We start from the raw sequence: 22,453 nt of genomic DNA, 5'->3' as shown, positions 1-22,453 counted from the left end.
CAGTGCTCAACAAATGAATAAAACAAACGTAGGGAAAAAAGCCCCATCAGCTTGCTAGCTCGGTTAAGTGTCCCATAAACAATCTGAGTGGATCTTCCAAGACCGGTAAAAGAGGAACATTATGCCTTTGGGATGCGGGAGGGACCACACACGATTGTGTTCTATTAGATTGAGTTGTTAGAAGAGAAAAGGATTTGACTTCAGGAAGCTATTTTCTCCTTTGTGGGAGTCGGATGGAACAAAATCCTGCCTTGGTTATCCCTTATTTTGTTTGTGGGTACTGATAACAGCAAAACAGGCAAAAAAAAAAATATATTTACAAACGATAAAAAAAGATTTTTATCCACGTGCCACTGCCCCTTCCATTACTCCCTCTACTTCATCTTCCACATTCCTTCAGAATGATATTCCTAATCTGATCTGATCATGTGTCTTCCCTGCACAAAACTGCCTCCATTTCCTTCAAAATAAAATCCAGCCCCTTACATAGCATGTGCAGCCCCTCATGGCCTTGCAGTGAACATCCTCCATCCTCACCTCTACTCCCTCACTGCTCCCTCAAACCCCAGACCATGTGCAGTCTTTCTTACCCATCTTGCTTTCAGTGTTGTTTATGAATTTTGCACAGTGCTTACTTCCTCCATTCGGGGAATGCCCTTCACTGACTAGATAATTCCTATTCAGTCTTCAAAATTCAACAGCTCCCCTGCTCCATCATCTCCCATTTACCTTTCACATTGTCATATGCAATGAAACTCTGCCACTGATTTCTACACTCATCTCCCTTCTTTCTAGTTTTCTCTTCTTTCGATATGAGGCAGCCACAGTTATACTTAGGGTCAGCACACTTTCTGCTTTGCCCCCAGTCTACTCTTCATCAATAATGAACTTTATAATCTAAAACTGTAAAAGCTGAATCACATGAAGGAACTTAGGAGTTGGTTGCCAAGGGACAGTGGCCTCCATGCTCCCAGCTCTCAGACACCTGAGCTTGGGCTGTGCTGAAAGGTTGATTCATCACAGGCTATAGCTCTGACAGTGGAGAAGGATCTGATACCTGATCAACAGCCTTCTGTATCCTCATTTGTGGCAATATTTTTCTGCCTACATGGGATATTTCCCACCATATCTTAAGATTTCTGCTCAGCTTAAGATATCTCCCCCCTTCATTTTGTTTTCTCAGAAAATACAGGTAGGTATTATGCTTGTTCTCAGCAACTAGAGGGAAGCAGCCTACACATGGAGTGGGAATTAAATTATACCCTACAATTAGAATTTAATATCCAAGTAATAATGAGCTGAGTGAGAAGTCTAAGAGGAACACCTCAAGCTCTCAACTGGCCAGTAGTATCCTAGGATGTCCAGAGCACACTAGATTTTTCTTCTTGCACTATGCAGTGTTCATTCGTGTAATTCCTATCTTTCTACTCAGCTGAGCTCTCTGAGAACAGAAAGTGAAGTTCACCTTTGCATTCTCAGCGCCTAGCATAGTTGTGGGTCTAGAGCAAAGTACCCTCGAATGGCGGCAGTGAATTGCATAGTGAAAAAGTTATTTCTATTTTAATTATTTAAATTCATTTAGTTTAATCAAGGCAGAAAAATCTCTGTTTCTTTTTTTTTAAATCCAAAATGTATTTATTGGATGGTTTCTCACTCATCTTGACTCAGGGTGCTTTTAGTGCTGCTTCCTTCTGAAGGAGCATCCTTCTGTAAGCCTTGCTTTTCCTCCTGTAGGCTGACAGATGACCGTGGAGCAACCGAAACACAAAACTACTGTTTGTGCATGGCTAAAGTTGGTGGTAGTGATGGTGATGATTTTATAGCATCCTGGGCATTTCACGTCCATGAAGTAGGAATTGTGGGGCTCTGCACCAGGCACTTCTTCTTGTGTTTCCTCTTCTCCACTTCTGGAGAGGGATGAAGGAGATCCTTAGCAAGAGGCATATTCTCGTGGGGAGGTCGTCACTGCTGGAAAGGCCCTGTTTCTTGATGATATGTTCTCAACAAGTCTTTTTGCCTTTCTTCCCTTTTAAGCAGGCTTCAGCAGGCACAGCATCTACCTGAGTAAATTGTTTTCCTTGTTCTTATTTTTAGTTAACTTCTGTTGGAGGCAAGGCAAATGGAAATGACATCAAGATTCTTAAACAAACAAACCAACAAACAAACAAAAATATTTAAATTAAAAATGAGTCTTTGTAGAAAAGTATTAAGTAAAAAAATAATACCAATAAAAGTGGAGATAGCAAAAATCATGATGGTGGTATATAAATGATGGGTGTTTGGAAAACACCAACATACAGCAGGTGCTCATTAAATGTTAATTTAAGGGATAAATGAATGTCACTTGCATCCACTCATCTTTTGACTTCTCTAACTTCCACAACTGCCTCCAGTTTGTATTATTGCAGTTATCTCATATTCTGAGCTATATTCCTGCCTCTACCTTCTGCCCAGCTCCCTCATGCATGAGCATAACCTCTCATAAATGTGCCATGCTTCCTTCTAACTTAGCAATAAATGTCCTGACTTCAGACATTCAAGTTCCTCCAAAAGTTGGCTCAAATCTGTCTTTCCAAATACATTAGACCAAGTTCCTTTACGTAAACCGCATGAATGTTTGTGATTCCTAGGTGATACTTGGTATCTTCTTGACCCTGAGACTTGAACTTGAAAGCGCTCAGAATCCTACTCATCTGTTAAGTTCTGTTCAAATATCCTCCCTCTAATGAAGCCTTTTTTTGTTGTTGTTCATTCCATCTGGGGGTGATCTGCCTTACCTCTAACCTCTGACAGCACTTTTCCTGAGGGGAAACTTTCATCATGTGTACATTATATTTAAGGTATTCTTTCAGGATTTTCCTAAATGCCCTATTTTCTCTTTTAGATTTCAAGTTCTAGGTAGGCAAGAACCAATTCTTACACCTCTTTCTACCCCCACCCTATTTTTGTTGACTAAATATCTTACTGACTGAATTAATAAATGAATGGTGATATTTGGGGATATACTGAGGGAAGGAAATGTAGAAAATCAGTACACTTCTTACAAATGCTACTTCAGAGAAGAAATGGACAGCAAACTCAGCAGAAGGGAAAGCTCACTGGGAATTTGAATATGTTAATTCATCCAATTTGAAGAAAACTACCTCTTTTTTTTTTTTTTTTTTTTTTTAAGATATCTAATATTTAAAAATATCTTTCAAATTAATGATATTTATATTCTAGTCCAAATCCTTCCATTTTAGGGGCAAGAAAATTTAGATAGGACTATAAATATAATGTTTGGATACACATAAATTTATGTATGACTAGTACAGTGTGCACACTGCAAATATGCACAGGCGAAACAGTCCCTAGGTTCTTTGCAGCATATGTTTCAAACGTCAGAGGAATCACACCCTTTAAAATTCCCTTAACCTTAGATACAACCATAAACATTAACGGCCATATTTGTAGTACATAGTCTACTCCACTGGGTATAATATTGTTAGCTATTTATAGAAACATTGAAGAAAGCTATCTGTGGGCTACTTAGGGTGACCATTCCTTCCAGGGTGAAGTGATATTTTCGTGGAACACATTTCAAAGAAGATCTTTCTACAATAGTTGCCTCTAACCTTTAATTTGTTGTTGTGTTTCCTGCCAGATGCCTCACTAGAAAAATAGCAATATTGAAATGGCAAAGGCATAGGTTAGTATGTCTATAACTATTCAGCAACACACACACACACACAGACACACACACACACACAGAACAAAAATAAAAGATTATTCTGGGACTAACTATTGGCCTTAGTGAACCTTTATTTGCTTGATCTCTCAGAGGGATGGATCACTTTCATAAGGAAACACCAAAAATCAAGCCTACAACTCTGGGCTGGAGGAAAGTGTTTTCCTTCCTGATCATACTCTGATGAGAATTCCCTTTTGTTCTTCTTACACCACCGAAGGAATTGGGGTGATCCGCTCTCAGGGACAGCATTTACATTAAGTGTGAAAAAATACTCTCAGTAACCGAAGGCTGTGAAGAATTGCATGTGAGATCAGTCTCGATTTGCAGGGTACCACCAAGACAGATGCTAAACAGGGCATGCAGCCTTGCTCCACTGAGACCAGCAGTACAGGGTATAGTCTAGAACAGGTGTGGGTTATTCTGTGGTCAACAGTGGCCATACTATATGGTGGGTGGCACTAGGCCTGGTTAAGTCCACAAACCCTGCAGCAATGCTAGTTTGGATTAAGAATGACCTAACCTGGAGCAGCCGGATGGCTCAGTTTGTTAGAGTGCGAACTCTGAACAATAGGGTTGTTGGTTCGGTTACTACATGGGCCAGTAAGCTGCGCCCTCCACAATTAGATTGAAGACAACGAGCTGCCACTGAGCTTCCAGAGGGGCGGCTGGATGGCTCAGTTGGTTAGAGCGCGAGCTCTTAACAACAAGGTTGCCAGTTCAATTCCTGCATGGGATGGTGGGCTGTGCCCCCTGCAACTAAAGATTGAAAATGGCAACTGGACTTGGAGCTGAGCTGTGCCTTCCACAACTAGATTGAAGGACAATGACTTAGAGCTGATGGGCCCTGGAGAAACACACTGTTCCCCAATATTCCCCCCCAAACAATTAAAATTAAAAAAGAAGAATGACCTAAACCCTTAAGGAAATAGAATTTTAGGAATTTTATTTATTTTTTGGAGGTCCTCAAGCTTGGAGTTAAGCCAAGGGCAGGCTGGGCCTCTGAGGATGCTACCAGCAAAACGGAGTCCATGGACTTCATCTGGTCCCACCTCTGAACTTCAATCTATAGAGTTAGACTGTAATGGCATCAATCATAAGCATTCTTGGAGTAGCCATTCAGTGGATTTTCAGTGATGATTAAAGAACCTATTCAAACAAGTGGAAAACACACTTATCTTTTACCCTTTAACACTTAATGGATCAGCATTTGAGGAAGAGACAGAATTAAAGCAAAGGTGAGTGCAGTTCTTAGCTGATAATGCACTAAAATGTTATTCACTCTTTAAGAAGTCTTGAGGTCATTCAGTCTTTCAAGATATACTTTGGCTGTTTCTCAATTACACCTTGTGCATAAAATATAAAAGGAATAGAAATATGCACCCTACCCATTTGGTAGAAATAAACACATTTTCTGGACTACTGAATGTGCATGAATTTACAATTTTTTTGATAGAAAAGCCCAACTCTATTTATTATTATTATTATTATCTTTAATCACAGCTCTGATTTCTCTATATAGTCCTTTCCGACATTAGAAAAATAATCAAGACAATTGAAATGTGTGTGCGTAAAGGGAGGAACCAAATAACTAAAATAGATAATTTGGAATTCACCTCTATCAATACCAGTACTGTACACAAATTTCTTTGTAATGACAAGTTTAGTGGTAATCATTACTTGGTGCCAAAGAAAACATCAAAAGAAGGTTCTGGTAAAAAGAAAGGTTTGTCTTTTAAACATAATCCCCGTTGCTTCTCTGGGCATTTCTAATACATTGTTTGTTAAAAGTCTCAATGAGTCAACCATGTAGGCCCCAGCAAAACAGTGAAATTGGATCTAGAAAGGACCATAAAAATAGCTGGGCCATAATTTCCCCAAAGTGTGTTCTGTGGATCTCTAGTCCTCAGAGAGATTCTATAAAAAAAGACATTTGGTACAATATGTTTGGGGGAAGCTGGCTATTATAGCCTCTCTTCAGAGATTTGCAATACTCTTTAACCTGTGGCTGTGAAGTTTTGCAAAGAAAACTTCTTAACATTTTCACCCCAGTGTTTTTTAAAACTGTCTGGTCACTGAATTTTTGAAGGCTGTCTTTTGCCATTTCTCAGAATGACCTCTCTGTAGAACACACCTGAGGAATTGCTGATGGATGCCAAGGCCGTCTTTCCCAGGTGAGGAAACTGAGCATGACTCACTCCCCTTTCACTTAAACCATATTTACTCACAAGAACCTTGGTTAAGTATGGATCACAGGCTTTTGAAGCGGAAGAGGACTTAGTCTATCTTTATAAAAGAAAACAATAACTCAGGGAAGTTTAAGTGAGTTACTCAAAGTTACCAATTAACCAGTATTCGTGTCTAGAATTTAGAATTTCATTACTTCTGCTTTCTCCTACTCCCGTTATAAAAGAGCTCTTTCCACTATATGAGGACACTTCCTAGAAATTATTGTAGTCTGCATTTTGCTTTATCTTATGGCGAGTCTCTCTTTTTTTTTTTTTTTTTTTTTAAGATTTTATTGGGGAAGGGGAACAGGACTTTACTGGGGGACTTTACTGGGGAACAGTGTGTATTTCCAGGACTTTTTTTTTTTATTTGGGGAACAGTGGTGTGTTTTTCCCAGGACTCTCATCAGTGCCATCCAAGCCAAGTTGTTGTCCTTTTAATCTTAGTTGTGGAGGGTGCAGCTCAGCTCCAGGTCCAGTCGCCACTGTTAGTTGCAGGGGGCTCAGCCCACCCTCCCTTGCGGGAGTTGAACCAGCAACCTTGTGGTTGAGAGCCCACGCTCCAACCAACTGAGCCATCCGGGAGCTCAGCAGCAGCTCATTGACTTCATTCTAGTTGTAGAGGGTGCAGCTCACTGGCCCACGTGGGAGTCCAACCGGCAGCCCTGTTGCCCAGAGCTCTGGCTCTAACCAACTGAGCCACCCGTCCATCCTGAATCTTTTTTTTCCCCCCCTGTACAGTAGAAGCTTTTTCCACAGAACTCTACTTAATCTACTTCCCTCTTTAATGGACACTCTTCAGTTCTCTCTGAAAACACAGCCAGGCTGCGTAAGGCATGACAGACCCTCACATTATTATTAAGTGAAGCTTTTTTAAACTTTTCCTCAAAGCTATTTATGTTTTACTAACTTGGAATTACAATTATATAATTTAATTAAATATTACAAAGTATACAAAGAGTGTTGAGGTATGAGTGCAGAAGAGTCATTTCTCTAAAAACTCTTTTAAAAGAGTTCTTTCTCTTTTAATTTAAAAACCTTTGTAAAGATTGAATAGATATGAGTTGTTAAAAATTGCTGCCAAAGTCATTGTGGGTGAGACAAGTACAAATAATGGAAAAAAAATACTGAACATTTGGAAAGATTCTGTATTCAGATTGTTTTGCAGGTCCAAATCTAAAGAAAATGAAACTAGAATTTATAGATAATATAGTATGAATGTGGTTCATGCAAGAAAGACAACTTGGAACTCCAATCAATAGATTCATTTTTTGAAAAAAGCCTTGGTCCTTCATGAAAATGTTGGTGAATGAATGTACATTTATATGTTTGAAGTCAAAACTAAATGTTTGAGCAAAGTACTTTTAAATGACTCTTTGCCTTATCTACCCTTTATAAACAGCCAACTACCAGTATAGATAAATCAAACAGTTTAGGATAATTGTTACTATGTGTCTAAACATTTAAAAATACTATTTAAAGTGTTAGAAAAATGCCACATTCCTGTGTGGCAGGTTAAAATTTTGAATTGCTGTTACTTCCCTGGATTCCCTGGGTCCTTTGACCTTTAAAACTGGAGGGGGAAGCTAACAGCCCCAGGGTAGGAAGGCCACAAAATGATGCAGAGAAAGAGGATGAAAACGTCCTCAGCTAGATGCTGTCCTTATGAACATCTCTCCTATAGTACCAGACACAGGAGAGGGCAAAGCCAGACACCGGGGAGTATGGACACTCAGACCATAGTTTACAAAATTAACAAGAGAATAGAGATCTTGAAAGATGATTCTACGGGAATGTTTTCTTACAGGGGAAAGTCAGAGATATCAGAAATAAAAGCTCTTATTGGGAGACCAGAAGACTTTAAAGGGGACGAAATGGGAGACCAGTGTGTCTGATCCTTTTTTTGACTAAAAGTACTATAAGAAATATATAGTTTACTTCTTGATCCAGTATAAAACAAAAGGAATACAGCAATATGTTCTATTCTAGTTGAACCTATGCTATCCTATATTATTCTATTTCATTTAAAAATACTAGCCATGAACACTAAATTATTTCTTGACCCACACTTTAGAAAACATTGTACAAATAATGATTGGTGCCGCTCCAATGCTTACTTCTCTTCTTATCAACTTCTAGGGTCAAAACCTGATCAGGCACTAGAAACACTCAAGTGAAATGGGTCTGGGAACATCCCAAATCTCTTGCCTGAATTCCAGTTGGAAAACTGGCAAGCCTACAACAGAAGCCTCATATTTGGGCTTGATTCACACTGTAATTGGTGAGGGCCCAGGGCTGTCCGTGGACAAGTGACCTCAGAGAGCCCTTCACTCCTTGGCTGGGGGAGGAAGAATCAGATGATAGTTTCTGAGCAGTTGCAGAAGTGCTGAAAGAACCAGAGGCCTGAGGGTAGGATGTGAAGAACAGAGGTGCACCGACCTCATGACCAAAGGCTGCGGTAGAGACCACAGATGTCAGTAGCAATTTGCAGCACAGAGGGCTCGAGGGCCAGGCAGGTGTTGCCACTTGTCAGCAGACACAAATGACAAGGAGGGATGAGCTGCATCTTTGAGGCCAGTGAGGGCGGGACCCGAGGAGCCAACCCCGATCAGGATGCTGGGTAAACTTTGCAGCATGACAAGAATATTTAGTTTGATCGACTATCCATCTAAAAGAGAGAAACTTGCACGGAGTCACTGGTGTCTTCGAGGCACCAGTGTTTCAAATATTGGGTCTTGACCAGAATTGGGAGCTCAAGAAGTAAGCTTACTTTACTTGTAGGAAATAAGGAAAAGCAATTTTCCTGCACATATGATTAGTAACTGTATGTTTTAAACCTGATATACTAGCATTGAAAGACTTTTTGGTGTATGAAGGCAGCATAGAGTTCCTACTGTTATTTTTAACACTTATTAGTGCCAATGTTCTAGACACTGTACTGAACACTGAATCAGACATAATTCTCTATTCACTTGGCTCACAGGCAAAATGAGAAGAACACGATATACAAAGAGACAGTGTGATGGGGGAAGGGATAGGCCTGATAATGAAAGTGGCATATGTAGGAAGTAGAAATAAGTAATCTCATGACATTATTTAGAGGTAATTGCTATGTGGGACAAAAACTGCGCACTCATAAGTCATTGATAAACATCTCAAAAATAGTGTGTAACTATAGAATTTTTCCCTTAACTCTGGTTGGCTGTGATTCAGGATCATTAGCAGCACTCTTGAAAAATGAATACTTCTGCCCCCCATCCTGAAACCCTGAGATTTGACCTGGCCATCTGTATTTACAGAATGTACCCATGGTGAATCTGCTGTGCAGCTCCGATTGGTAACCACTGACATAGAAGGTTATATGTGTTTTTAATAGATTCTCTATTTGTGCCTGATTATTTTATGTGGCATTCTTAAGGGGAGAGGAATAAATTATTTAGGCTATCTCACAAATATGTTTTCTCACTGAGGTGTACAATTCTGGTGTACAATTCTGTATTACATCATATATAAATCCCATTGTGTGTTCACCACCCAGAGTCAGTTCTCCTTCCATCATCATATATTTGATCTCCCTTACCCTCATCTCCCACACCCCACCCCCCTTACCCTCTGGTAACCACTAAACTATTGTCTGTGTCTATGAGTTTTGTTTCTCATTTGTTTGTCTTGTTCTTTTGTTGTTTTTGGTTTATATACCACATATCAGTGAAATCATATGGTTCTCTGCTTTTTCTGTCTGACTTATTTCGCTTAGCATTATACTCTTAAGATCCATCCATGTTGTCACAAATGCTCCTATATCATCTTTTCTTACCGCCGAACAGTATTCCCTTGTGTATATATACCACAACCTCTTGATCCATTCATCTATCGAAGGACATTTTGGTTGTTTCCATGTCTTGGCCACCGTAAACAAAGCTGCAATGAACATTGGAGCACACGTATCTTTATGTATAAATGTTTTAAGACTTTTTGGGTAGATACCCAGGAGAGGGATTACTGGGTCATATGGTAATTCTATTTGTAATTTTTTGAGGAACCTCCACACTGCCTTCCATAATGGCTGCACGAGTCTGCATTCCCACCAACAGTGTATGAGGGTTCCTTTTTCTCCACAGCCTCTCCAACACTTGTTACTATTTGTCTTGTTGATGATAGCCATTCTGACTGGGGAGAGGTGATATCTCATTGTGGTTTTTATTTGCATTTCTCTGATGATTAGTAATGTTGAGCATTTTTTCATATGTCTATTTGCCATTTGTATGTCCTCTTTGGAGAAATGTCTCTCCAGGTCCTCTGCCCATTTTTCAATTGGGTTGTTTGTTTTTTTGTTGTTGAGTTGCATGAGTTCCTTGTATATTTTGGATATTAGCCCCTTATCAGAGGCAGTGTTTGCAAAAATCTTCTCCCATTCAGTAGGTTGCCTCTTTAGTTTGCTGATGAGTTTGACTAAGAAGCTAAAAACGTGTTGGAGAGGCTGTGGAGAAAAAGGAACCCTCATACACTGTTGGTGGGAATGCAGACTCATGCAGCCATTATGGAAGGCAGTTTGATGGTTTCTTTGCTGTGCAGAAGCTTTTAAGTTTCATATAGTCCCATTCATTTATTTTAGCTTTTACTTCCCTTGCCTTTGGAGTCAAGTTCATAAAATGCTCTTTGAACCCAAGGTCCATAAGTTTACTACCTATGTTTTCTTCTATGCAGTTTATTGTGTCAGGTCTTATGCTTAAGTCTTTGATCCATTTTGAATTAATTTTGGTACATGGTGACAGATAACAGTCCAGTTTCATTCTTTTGCATGTGGCTATCCAATTCTCCCAGCACCATTTATTGAAGAGGCTGTCTTTGCTCCATTCATTGTACGTTTTTAGCTTCTTTGTCAAAAATTATCTGTCCATATTTATGTGGTTTTATTTCTGGGTTCTCAATTCTATTCCATTGGCCTATGTGTCTGTTTTTCTGCCAATACCATGCTGTTTCAATTATTGTAGCCTTGTAGTACAAGCTAAAGTCAGGGAGTGTGATACCTCCAGCATTGTTCTTCTTTTCTTAAGATTGCTTTGGCTATTCAGGGTCTTTTTTGGTTCCAAACAAATCTGATGATTTTTTTGGTTCTATTTCTTTAAAATATGCCTTTGGGATTTTGATGGGGATTGCATTGAATCTGTATATTGCTTTTGGTAATATGGCCATTTTAACTATGTTGATTCTTCCAATCCCTGAGCACGGAATGTCTTTCCATTTCTTTGGGTCTTCTTCAATTTCTTTTAAAAATGTCATAGTTTTCAGCATATAGGTTTTTCACATCCTTGGTTAAGTTTATTCCTAGGTATTTTATTCTTTTTGCTGCAATTGCAAAAGGAATTGTTTTTTGTATTTCTTTTTCTGAGATTTCATTGTTAGTATATAGGAAGGCAATGGACTTTTGTACATTGATTTCGTAGCCGGCAAGTTTACTGTATTTGTTGATTGTTTCTAATAGCTTTTGGGTGGAGTCTTTAGGGTTTTCTATATATAGCATCATGTCATCTGCAAAGAGTGACAATTTAACTTCTGCATTCCCAATTTGGATGCCTTTTGTTTCTTTCTCTAGCCTCACTGCTCTGGTGAGGACTTCTAACATTATGTTGAAAAGCAGAGGTGATAGGTGACAGCCCTGTCGTGTTCCTGAACATAGAGCAAAGGGCTTTAGTTTTTCACCGTTAATTATGAGATTAGCTGAGGGTTTGTCATATATGGCCTTTATTATTTTAAGGTATTTTCCTTTTATACCTATTTTATTAAGTGTTTTAATGATAAATGGATGTTGTGTCTTGTCAAATGCTTTTTCTGCATCAATTGATATAATCATATGGTTTTTGTCCTTTATTTTGTTTATGTGATGTATCACATTGATGTATTTGCCTATGTTGAACAATTTGTGCCCCTGGGATGAACCCCACTTGGTCGTGATAAATAATCTTTTTAATGCATTTTTGCATTCAATTTGCTAGAATTTTGTTTAGGATTTTTGCATCTGTATTCATCAGAGATATTGGTCTGTAGTTTTCTTTTTTTGTGTTGTCCTTACCAGGTTTTGGTATCATGGTAACGTTGGTCTCATAAAATGAGTTAGGGAGTACTGTCTCTTCTTCAATTTTTTGCAAGTGTTTGAGCAGGATTGGTATTAGATCCTCTTTCAAGGTTTGGTAGAATTCACTAGTGAAGCAATCTGGTCCAGGACTTTTGCTTTGGAGAACGTTTTGGATGACTGATTCAATTTTGTAACTGGTGATCGGTCTGCTTAGATTTTCCAGTTCTTCATGGTTCAGCCTAGGAAGGCTATATGTTTCTAAGAACTTGTCCATTTCTTCTAGGTTATTGAATTTGGTGGCATATAGTCCTTTATAGTATTCTTGGATGATCATTTGTATTTCTGTGGTGTCTTTGATAACTTCCCCTTTTTCATTTCTGATTTTGTTAATTAGTGTCTTCTCTCTTTTTATCTTAGTGAGTCTAGCCAAGGGTCTCTCAATTTTGTTAATCTTTTCAAAGAACCAGCTCTTTGTCACATTAAATTTTTCGATTGTCTTTTTGTTCTCTATTTCATTTAGTTCGGCTCTGATTTTTGTTATTTCCTTTCTTCTGCTGACCTTGGGTTTCATTTGTTCTTCTTTTTCTAGTTCTTTAAGGTGTAACATGAGGTTACATATTTGGGATTTTTCTTGTTTCTTGAGATAGACCTGCAATGATATAAATTTCCTTCTTAAAACTGCTTTCGCTGCATCCCAAAAATTTTGGTAGGATGTAGTTTCATTGTCATTTGTTTCTATGTATCTTTTGATCTCTCCTCTAATTTCTTCTTTGACCTAGTTGTTCTTTAAAAGTATGTTGTTTAATCTCCATGTATTTGTGTTTTTTCCTGCTTTCTTTTTTCAGTTGATGTGTCATTTAGGGCTGCTGTTTTGTTATTTATTTTCTGTTTGGATGATCTATCCATAGCTGTCAATGATGTATTTAAGGCCCCTAGTATAATTGTGTTTCGGTCAATTTCTTCCTTTAGTTCTGTTAGTAGTTGCTTGGTATATTTTGGTGCTCCCTGATTGGGGGCATAAATATTGATGACTGTTATGTCTTCTTGTTGTATAGTCCCCTTTACCATTATGAATTGTCCATCTTTGTCCCTTGTTACTTTTTTCACCCTGAAGTCTGTTTCATCTGATATCAGTATGGCTACACCTGGTTTTCTCTGGATACCATTTGCTTGGAGTGTCAATTTCCACCCTTTCACTTTGAGTCTATGCTTGTCCTATAGCTGAGCTGTGTCTCTTGGAGACAGCATATGGTTTGGTTTAGTTTTTTGATCCAATCTGCTGCTCTGTGCCTTTTTATTGTTGAGTTCAGTCTATTTACATTTAGGGTAATTATTGATATGTGAGGATTTCCTGTCATTCTATCTTTAGTTTTCTGGTAAGGCTGTGTCTCCATTGTTTCTTTGCTTCTTTGTTGATGTCTATTATTTCTGTGTGGTGGTATTCTATGATGTTTCCCTCTGTTTCTTCTTTTATTACAGTATATATTTCAGCTCTGGATTTTTTTTTGAGTGGTTACCCTTAAGTTTATGTAAAAGAAAGTTTGATATTTAGAGTATTCCATTTTCTTCAGCACGCGTACTTTCTCCATTCCTGTATTCCGGTTCAGGCCTTTACTCTCCCCCTTTTTATATTTTGGTTGCCACAAATTGTCCCTGTTGATGGTGGTTGAATAGCCTCCTTTAGTATTTCTTGTAGTGCAGGTCATGTATTAGAAAATTCCCTCAGCTTCTGTATGTCTGGAAAGGTCTTTATTCCTCTTAGATATCTAAAGGATACCTTTGCTGGATATATTATTCTTGGCTCATAATTTCTCTCTCTCAATAGTTTGAATATTTGGTTCCACTCCCTCCTGGCTTGTAGAGTTTCTGCTGAAAAATCTGATGATAATCTAATGGGCTTTCCTTTGTGGGTTACTGTCTTCTTTTCCCTGGCTGCCTTGAGGATTCTTTCTTTGTCGTTGACGTTAGACAGCTTCAATACAATGTGCCTTGGAGAAGGCCTGTTGGGATTGAGATAATTAGGTGTTCTATTTGCTTCTGGATCCGAGCATCCAGTTCTGTCCACAAGTTTGGGAAGTTCTCATCAACAATTTGTTTGAATATGTTCTCTGTTCCTTTCTCTCTTTCTTCTCCTTCTGGTATGCCCATTATTCTTATATTGCTCTTTCTGGTGGAGTCAGAAAGTTCTTGTAGAGTTCTTTCATTTCTTTTAAGTCTCAAGTTTCTTTCTTCTTCCATCTGTGTCATTTCCAGGTTTCTATCTATAATGTCACTGATTCTTTCCTCCATCTGCTCAACTCTACTACCTAAGCTGGCTATTTCATTCTTAATTTCTTCTATTGAGTTCTTAATCTCCAGAAATTCTATTTGGTTCTTTTTTAAAAATTTCAATCTCTTTTGTAAAATGCTCATGTTGTTCTTTGATGGTGTTTCTGAGTTCATTAAACTGCCTTTCTGTGTTTTCTTGCATCTCGTTGAGTTTTTTCAGAACTGCAATCTTGAATTCTCTGTCATTTAAGTCACATAATTCCATATCTTTAAGTTCCTTTTCTGGAGACTTTTCACTTTCTTTCTGAGCTGTCTTGTTGCCTTGGTCATTCATGGCAATTACTGATTTATTATTTCTCTTCCTAGACATCTACAGGAGTGGCTTCTGCAACAGGTTGATAGGAAGAGGTCTTTCTTTTGTTTTCCAGTACTTGTTGGTAAAATATTTTATTTTATCTCTGACTGCAACCTTTTTTTCTCTCTCACATGGTAGTGCTATGTTTTCTCTGCACGATTCCAGCTTCTCACACAATGGGGGGATTCCCTGAGAGATGGACTTCTCCTCTTAATAGTTTGCCTGGATCACAGGGTGCAGTGTCCATGTGGGTATGCAGAGAGCTTTTGAAATTCCAAAGCTCTTCCTGCACTAGATTCAGAGCCCATATGTTTCAGCAGTTCTGTTTACTCCTGCAGGGATCTGCCCAGATAGGTGGGGCCAGGGGCAGGATGAGTTGCGATAGGTGGCCCAGAGCAATGGCGGTGACCACCACCATAGCCGGTCCTGTTTCCACAGCTCCCCTCGCCCCCCCCCCCGCCCGCTCTTTGCCAGAACTAGTTGGGCTGTGAATCTGTGTCTGTGGTCCACAATTCTCAGAATAGCAAATATTCTGTTCTTTTGATCTGACACTGCTACTGTTCTGCTTTTATCACAGGGTAGGTGGGCGCGGGGCGAGCTTTGGGAGGGTTGGTAGGGGGCGGCTATTCTCAGTGCCTAAGGTTTCCATTCTCTGCTTGGCAGTGAGGGCTTAAACCACCGTTTTCAACCTTCTTCCCTCAGTCTTTTCTCCGAGGTCTCTGCCGTGAGCGTTGGGTTCAGCCATGTTAAACGCTGACCCTTCAGCCCTGTGTGCCATAAGCGGAGCCCTAGCAGTCCGAGTTCTTCCCTCTCCCGCAGCTGCGATAGTTCCGGGAAGCAGCGAGCTCGGAGCACTGAGCTAGGTCTGCGTCCTGTGCCTGCGCGGCTCCGTCTCCGCACTTCTCCCTTCCCTGCTCCCCGGCTCACGTGATTCGCCCACCTTTAGGTGAATTCAGTAGTGGGCCTCTTTGTCTTGCCTGTCTGCTGTGTAGGGAGTCCTTTGTGGAATTATAGTTGTTCAATTAGTTGTACATTCCAGGGGAGATTTACAGATGCTCACCTCATGCCACCATTTTGATGACATCTCACAATACACTTTTAATAAGCTACATGAAAAGAAATAAGTTTACAAAAATGTGTGAGAAGCATCATGCTAGGGAGATCCTACTCCTAAATCTCAAATAAATATTATGAGGCAAAGACTTGCATATTTCAGTTTTTAAGATGCTTAACCCACAGTAATAGGAATCTTCATTCATCTTGCTCTTTACAGTTCTGGTGGCAAGGTATGTTTCTTTAGGAAATCCTTCCTTGAATTGCTGAAATCAGAAGGTACAAAACATACCGTCTAAAAATATGGTGGTGGTATGTAGGAGCACAAGTTAAAAATGAACTTGTCTCTACATTGAACAATCTAAGTAACAGTGATAATTTTGTAGTTAAAAACCACCTGGGATTTTATTGCCATCACTGCCTTTTGCTGTAGGAGAAAAAGGGTGGTAAAAGTAGTTCATGTCCTAAAACAGTTAAAACCAATTGCTGAAGATCTCTCCTAACTGAGATTTTTGACCATAGGCAAGAAAGACTTGTCAGAATCATTACACACAGGTTTTTAGCACTGAAGTTCTCTTATCATATAAACCAAATTGAGGTTTCAGTCCTTGACTAGCAATAAAGTTAATCTGCACTTTTGTATCAAATTAATGTCATATATCATGACACCTTGACACACCATTAATTGCAATTTGTAATGTTCTCAGGCTGATTTTTAAAAGCGACTGTCTAGTAATGACACTCAAAATCCCTGGATACTAGCTTGTTGATATTATTGACTATGGATCTTTTCTTGCTTTTGATTCTTATTAATTAGTGATGTAATTACTTCTATTACTGAGATAGCGGTTGAATAAAAAGAAAACACATGGACTGTAAAATTTTATAGATTTCTCTTTCCTGTGGTTCTTCCAGTAAAGTGTTAATAACCTGCAAATTCCTTCCTTGAACAGCAGGGACCATACACATGCTCGATATTTTGTGTGTCTCCAGTGTATAGCACACAGAGCAATCAGTTATTGCCTGTTGACCTTAAAAGACACTTTCTATATAATTTCACCTTTCTATTTATCTAGAATGCTAAAAAGCTCCATATTAGAAGTAGTATTCCATACCTAGTTTTCTCTTCCCTACATATCTAACTATGGTGTGTTCAATTGTTATTGAATTTCATAGAAGAAATGCACTTTTTCTTCTCATTTTTAAGCCGACTTAAGGTCAGGGCTTATTCAGGTAAACTGCAGCTTTCCTGGTCTAGCATTATATCTGGTGGGTTTGATAAGAGGTCCTTGGGAAAGCACTTTTGGTTGCATAGAAACAGAAGGCAATCATTTCTTATTTTCATGGTTAAAAACTTTTACAAGTTTGTAGTAGCACTATAAAAAAATGAATGCCTGCTGTCAGCTATTCTAGTATTCCTAGCTAATGTTAAGGAATAATTAAAACATCTTCTTTGCGATGAGCATGTGCATTATATCATTATTCAAATGTTAAAGAGTCACAAAAGCAGTAATTTGGATCTGTTATCTTATTATCCACAGGACAGCTTTCTCCCCTACACCCATATTTTCAAAGAAGTGAAAATGTAATCCATTTGCTAGCAGTTTCTGTGTTGGTATTATCTACTGAAGAATGAGAGTAAATTGAGAGAAATTTATTGATTTAAGATAAGGCATGTAGAGTGGGGTTTGATTTTGTTTTTTCAGTCTAGTTCAGACCAAAATGTCCATCCATTAAAACCTGCTACTTCCTATAGGCCAAATTCAAATCGGATAACCACTTAGAACAAAACATAACATTTAGGTAAGTGACCTCAGTTGGAGTAAAGTTTTCCTAGCTTCTTAGTGGACTCCAGAGAAATTGAAACTGTGTAAGTGACTGCTTGGAATAAGGGCAAAATTGGTGACTAGGAATCACTGCCATCTGCTAGTGCCTGCTAGTGCCTGGCGGGGGATGCCGATTATAGGGCTGCATTTGGAGCAAGCTTCAATGGAGTGACTCACCTCCTCTCCTGGACAGAAATAAAGGATTGAGAAGGGATACTTCATAATGAAATATATGAAAATATTGATGAAAATTAGAATAGGACTCTTTCTGATGTCATCAACAGTGTCTGAAAAAACATGAATGCTAACAAGGAAGGCTGGGTGGAGGAGGGAGAAATTGTCTACAAACCTGCAAAGATGATTGCTTCCTGGAGATTAGGAGTCATAGTTCTAATCCTGGTTTTGGCCGACGAATTGCTTGAGGATAAGACATTTAAACCATCCAGAGTTTAATTTCTCCAACTGTGAGTTGCGAAAACCCTAGCTTAATTAGATGAGTACAAATGGAGGAAATACATAACTCCAATTAGAAAGTTTAGGGTGGTAAATGCCTATCAGGTAAACTTGCTTTCTCTCTGAAGACAACAAAATTTACTGGGCACTTACTTTGAGTCCCATTTGGGACACATTCATAATTTTATAAGTACTGTGTGAGCCTTTATGATGAAGGCTGGATCTCATACATATTTGATTCTTATCACAGTGGTTAGCTTACCAGCAGTACTCAATAAATATTTGAACTGAATTGATTCTGCATAAATTATCTTATACAAACGAAGGGGGGAAATCCCTTTTTCTAATAGTGGGTGAAGGAGATGACAGGTAGTAATTATGCAAGGAAAGTCAAGGTTGAATCCTTACTAAAAGCAAGTTTTTTCTTTATCCCTCATAATATGAATGAATTTCACTTCATTTTATATGTTTATCAGAAGAAATGTATTCCTAGACTTTGTCAGCAGATGGATTAGAACATTGAAATAACTAGGAAGTTGTTCACTTTCAAGTTGTTCAATGACTAGGGTATTGCTCATTGTGGGTTACAATGTCTGACAATTAAGTTCGCAAACTTGTTACAACGATGTTGCTAAATTTTTTGATATCAGAGGGATTATTCATTATGAATTTGTACCAACTGGACAAACAGTTAACCAAGTTTACTATTTGGAAGTGCTGAAAAGGCTGCATGGAAAAGCTAGACAAAAATGATCTTAACTTCTTGCCAACGATTCATGGCTTTTGCATCACAACAATGCACCAGCTCACCTGGTACTGTCTGTGAGGGAGTTTTTAACCAGTAAACAACTGTATCGGAACACCCTCGCTACTCACCTGATCTGGCCCCCAATGACTTCTTTCTTTACCCGAAGAATAAAGGAAAGACATTTTGATGACATTTAGGACATCAAGGGTAATGATGACAGCTCTGATGGCCATTGCAGAAAAAGAGTTCCAAAATTGTTTTGAAGGGTGGACAAGGTGCTGGCATTGGTGCATAACTTCCCGAGGGAGTACTTTGAAGGTGACCGTACTGATATTCAGCAATGAGGTATGTTTGTGATGAGTTCGTGAACTTCATTGTCAGAACTTAATTATATAGTGATAAGGTATATAATAGCTAACAAAATCACCCAGAAGGAAATTAGATAAATTTTCAATTCTGTTGAATGGCAATCCAAGTCTGTTTCCTAATGAACTGATTGATAGCTCCTCTGTGAAATTTAAGCAAGAATTGAAATAAATAAGTCCTGATTCCTTCTACTGAATCATAGCACTTCTTTTTTCTCTCCTTTTGCAGCTAGGCTACCAAAGAGGTTAAGTGATAATATGTACTTAGCTGCTACAGGCTCAATATGTGCCATAGGCTGGAAATTTACTTAATGTCAAATTAGAGTATCATAGTGCATAGTCAATGGTACGTAATTTGTTCTCAAAGTGGGTCCCTGGGCCTAAAGCATCAGCGTCACCTGGGCATTTGTTAGAATGAAAATCTTAGACTCTAGACGAGGGGTGTCCAAACTTTTTTCAATGTTTTTCACCAAGGACCATATGCGGTAAAATACACAAACAGACAGGCCACTCACTCGAGGTGAAGTACGTATTGCCTCACCTGGTTTATTTAAGTAAACTAAATATATTTTTGGAATTTGCTGCAGGCCAATAAAAAATGGATTGCGGGCTGCAGTTGGCCCACGGGCCGCAGTTTGGACACCCCTGCTCTAGACCTTTTGAATCAAATTGTTTTAACAAGTTCTTCAGGTGATTCTGATATCTACTAATGTTTTGAAATCCCTGATTTATGGTATTTAATTCTCCAATTAACTACTAAGGGTTATTCTTCTTGGGACCACTTTTATTTTGGAAATAAAAGATGACATTTCATATTAATCTATTATATATGCATAGCTAAACTTTAACAAACCAAAATCAAATTTCTTGTATTCCTAACAACTCTAGGTCATTAGGAATATTAGACTATTAGCTAATGCAACCTATCGTTTTAGGTGGACAACTTCAATTCACACCAATAACTGTTGCCTACACCTTACTCCATATAAAACACTGTATTTGGGAGGCTGTGGGGGAAACACACATGAGTAAGACTAGTTCTTTCCTTTGGGGGGTCTCACAACCTAGTGGGGGTATTTAAATACATAAATATATGAAATAAATATACAGCAAATCATGAGCTCCCCAGAGAAGAAATCCGGGGGTGGGGTGGGGTGGGGAGATAAGGATTGAACCTTAAATAGAAACCCCTGGTGTTGTGGGTGACTACTATGTCTACAAGAGCTTTAGCAGACCAACGCCTCAGCTCTGTGGCTAGACATGCCAAAGTAAGTTCCCTTTGTGTGACTTTATTTTCATGCTTTTAAAATGGTTTGAGGTGGGGCTTCAACTGTGATTTGAAAAGGCCCTTTGCCAACTTCGAGGGGTTGGGAGTTGGGAGAAGTCAAACTGGGGCAACTCTGTGCCTTCTGCTTCAAGCAGAATAGCATCTTGTTTCTCTGTTTATATAGCGGGTCCCGGTGAAAGTTTTTGTTTGAAAAAAGTTTTCACAGATGAAGCAAAAAATAATCTCTGAACTTGATGATCTCAGGTTTGTTCCAGCTCTGTGATTCTATAGTCTATTTCTTCATGAACTTTCTGGGAAGATTCATTAGTAGGAATAAATACTTTTGAATTATTTGCAGGAAGTTGTTATGGGACTACAAGGTAAAAATGATAAATATTTCTGTTAAACACCGCTTCTATTTATCACTCAACAAGAGATAGAAAAATAGTGAATTCCTGAATTTTCCTTAAGAGGCATAGAATTACCTCTTCTACTTTCCTGATTTAAGAACACAGGACAATTTTTCTATGGCAGAATTGAAATATAGTCTTTTGGAGTTGGATCAAAATTTCAAAATAGATCAGAATCTTAACTGAAAGAAGAAAAATCTCTTATCGTTCAAGTTTTCATTATTATTGACCCTTAAACTAAATTCCATTCTTTAGTTAGTCTTCTATTTATAAATATATAGTGGCCGAAATGTTTTCTCCTTAATCTACTACCATATCTTTTGCTAGCTTAAAAACGTTACAAGGATGAAAAATTTTTTTCCAAACAGAAACCAAGAGAATAGTAGTCAAATAAATGACCAATGGTAAACCTATAACCAGTTTGGACTGGAAAACTATTTCATTTTATTTTCATAGCAATTTACCAACTTAGCCTTAATTAAAAGCCCTTCCCATGATCACTGTGGCTTCTTTTAACAAAGAATTTTAATAGTTTTATTATAAGCTGAGTGTAATAGGCTCAGCTATCACAATTATGTACAACAATAACTGAGAATACTTCAGAAAAACATGCTGACTGAGCTTCAGTCAGAGTCCTTCTGAAGTGAACCTCATAGAGATTTAAAGTAGTGGGTGACCTGCTGAATAAAATGGCAATTCACTGCACCATAGATGAAAAACTGAGTCAGCCAGCTATGACCTAAGGAGGTAATCATGACAATTAAAAAGGGACAAAGCTGAAAAGAAAAAAATGGAACAAAGATTGAAATTGCTAATTGCAGCTAAAAATGGCATGGTAGAACCATATCCAAAACATAAGATGTGATTGATCTGTTCCTGGGAACTCTCTTGTAATTTTGGAGAGTTTCAAAATCAACTAAGCCTTCGATTTTTGAAAATAATGATCACAAGGGGGAAGAAACGGTAAAACAAGGACAATAGCATATAAGCCCAGAACAGGTTATTTCTGAAATATCAGTTACATTTAGATGCAAAGTTTGCAAGTTCTCTCTGTTGAGAGAATGTCATTTCTGAAGACATTTTGCTGCCTTTATGAAAAGAATAGTGAGTTCTGACAAGTCTTAGACCTTAGATGAGAAGAAAAGTCCATGAAAACAGAAAATTCCCTACTCTTTACTATAGCAAGGTATTCAACAGCCTGTAAAAACGAATGCTACATTAAAAGATATCACCCTTGCTCAGATGAGTATTAAACCTCCCCCTCCCCGAGATATCCATAAACTTATAGCTAAACATTTGAGAGCTTGATTTGCTCTCTGTGCTCTCCACCACAGAATATGTTCAACTTGCTGAAACCTTGTCTGGTGCTAAATAGCCCAAGGACCGTGATGCTGCTTGAGAGACACCCACGGTCACAGTAGCATCAGCCAAATCTGTTTGCATGCCCGTGCCTTCCCAGAGAACAAGAGCATATGGAAGGTTTGGGCTCCTTGCCATCTGTCAAGAGTGGGCAGGACTGTGCACGTGATCCCAGTTGGCACCGATTCTTGGGAGATAACGATTTCCACAGTGAAGGGTCTGCTGGCTTCAGATAAGAACAGTTTTCAGGTGGGGACTATGAAAAGCCACACAACAGAAACAAGTTTGTTCCACTCCTCTCAGATCTAAACAAAGCTC

At 38.6% G+C, this 22,453-nt stretch overlaps 1 protein-coding gene and 1 pseudogene across 8 annotated transcripts in view; both read right to left on the bottom strand.

Annotated features, from left to right (window-relative positions):
• Positions 1–22,453, bottom strand: part of DLGAP1 (DLG associated protein 1) — an 855,894-nt gene that overhangs the window by 312,561 nt on the left and 520,880 nt on the right. The gene's annotated exons all lie outside the window — the stretch shown is intronic.
• LOC109460396 (small ribosomal subunit protein eS27-like pseudogene) lies at positions 1,656–2,107 on the bottom strand (annotated as a pseudogene).

The sequence above is a fragment of the Rhinolophus sinicus genome, chromosome 4 (genome assembly GCF_057876585.1).
Source record: "Rhinolophus sinicus isolate RSI-liver-muscle chromosome 4, RSI-T2T, whole genome shotgun sequence".
NCBI classification, from domain to species: Eukaryota; Metazoa; Chordata; class Mammalia; order Chiroptera; family Rhinolophidae; genus Rhinolophus; species Rhinolophus sinicus.
The sequence above is the reverse complement of the archived record's forward strand: the minus strand, read 5'-3'. Positions and strand labels throughout refer to the sequence as shown.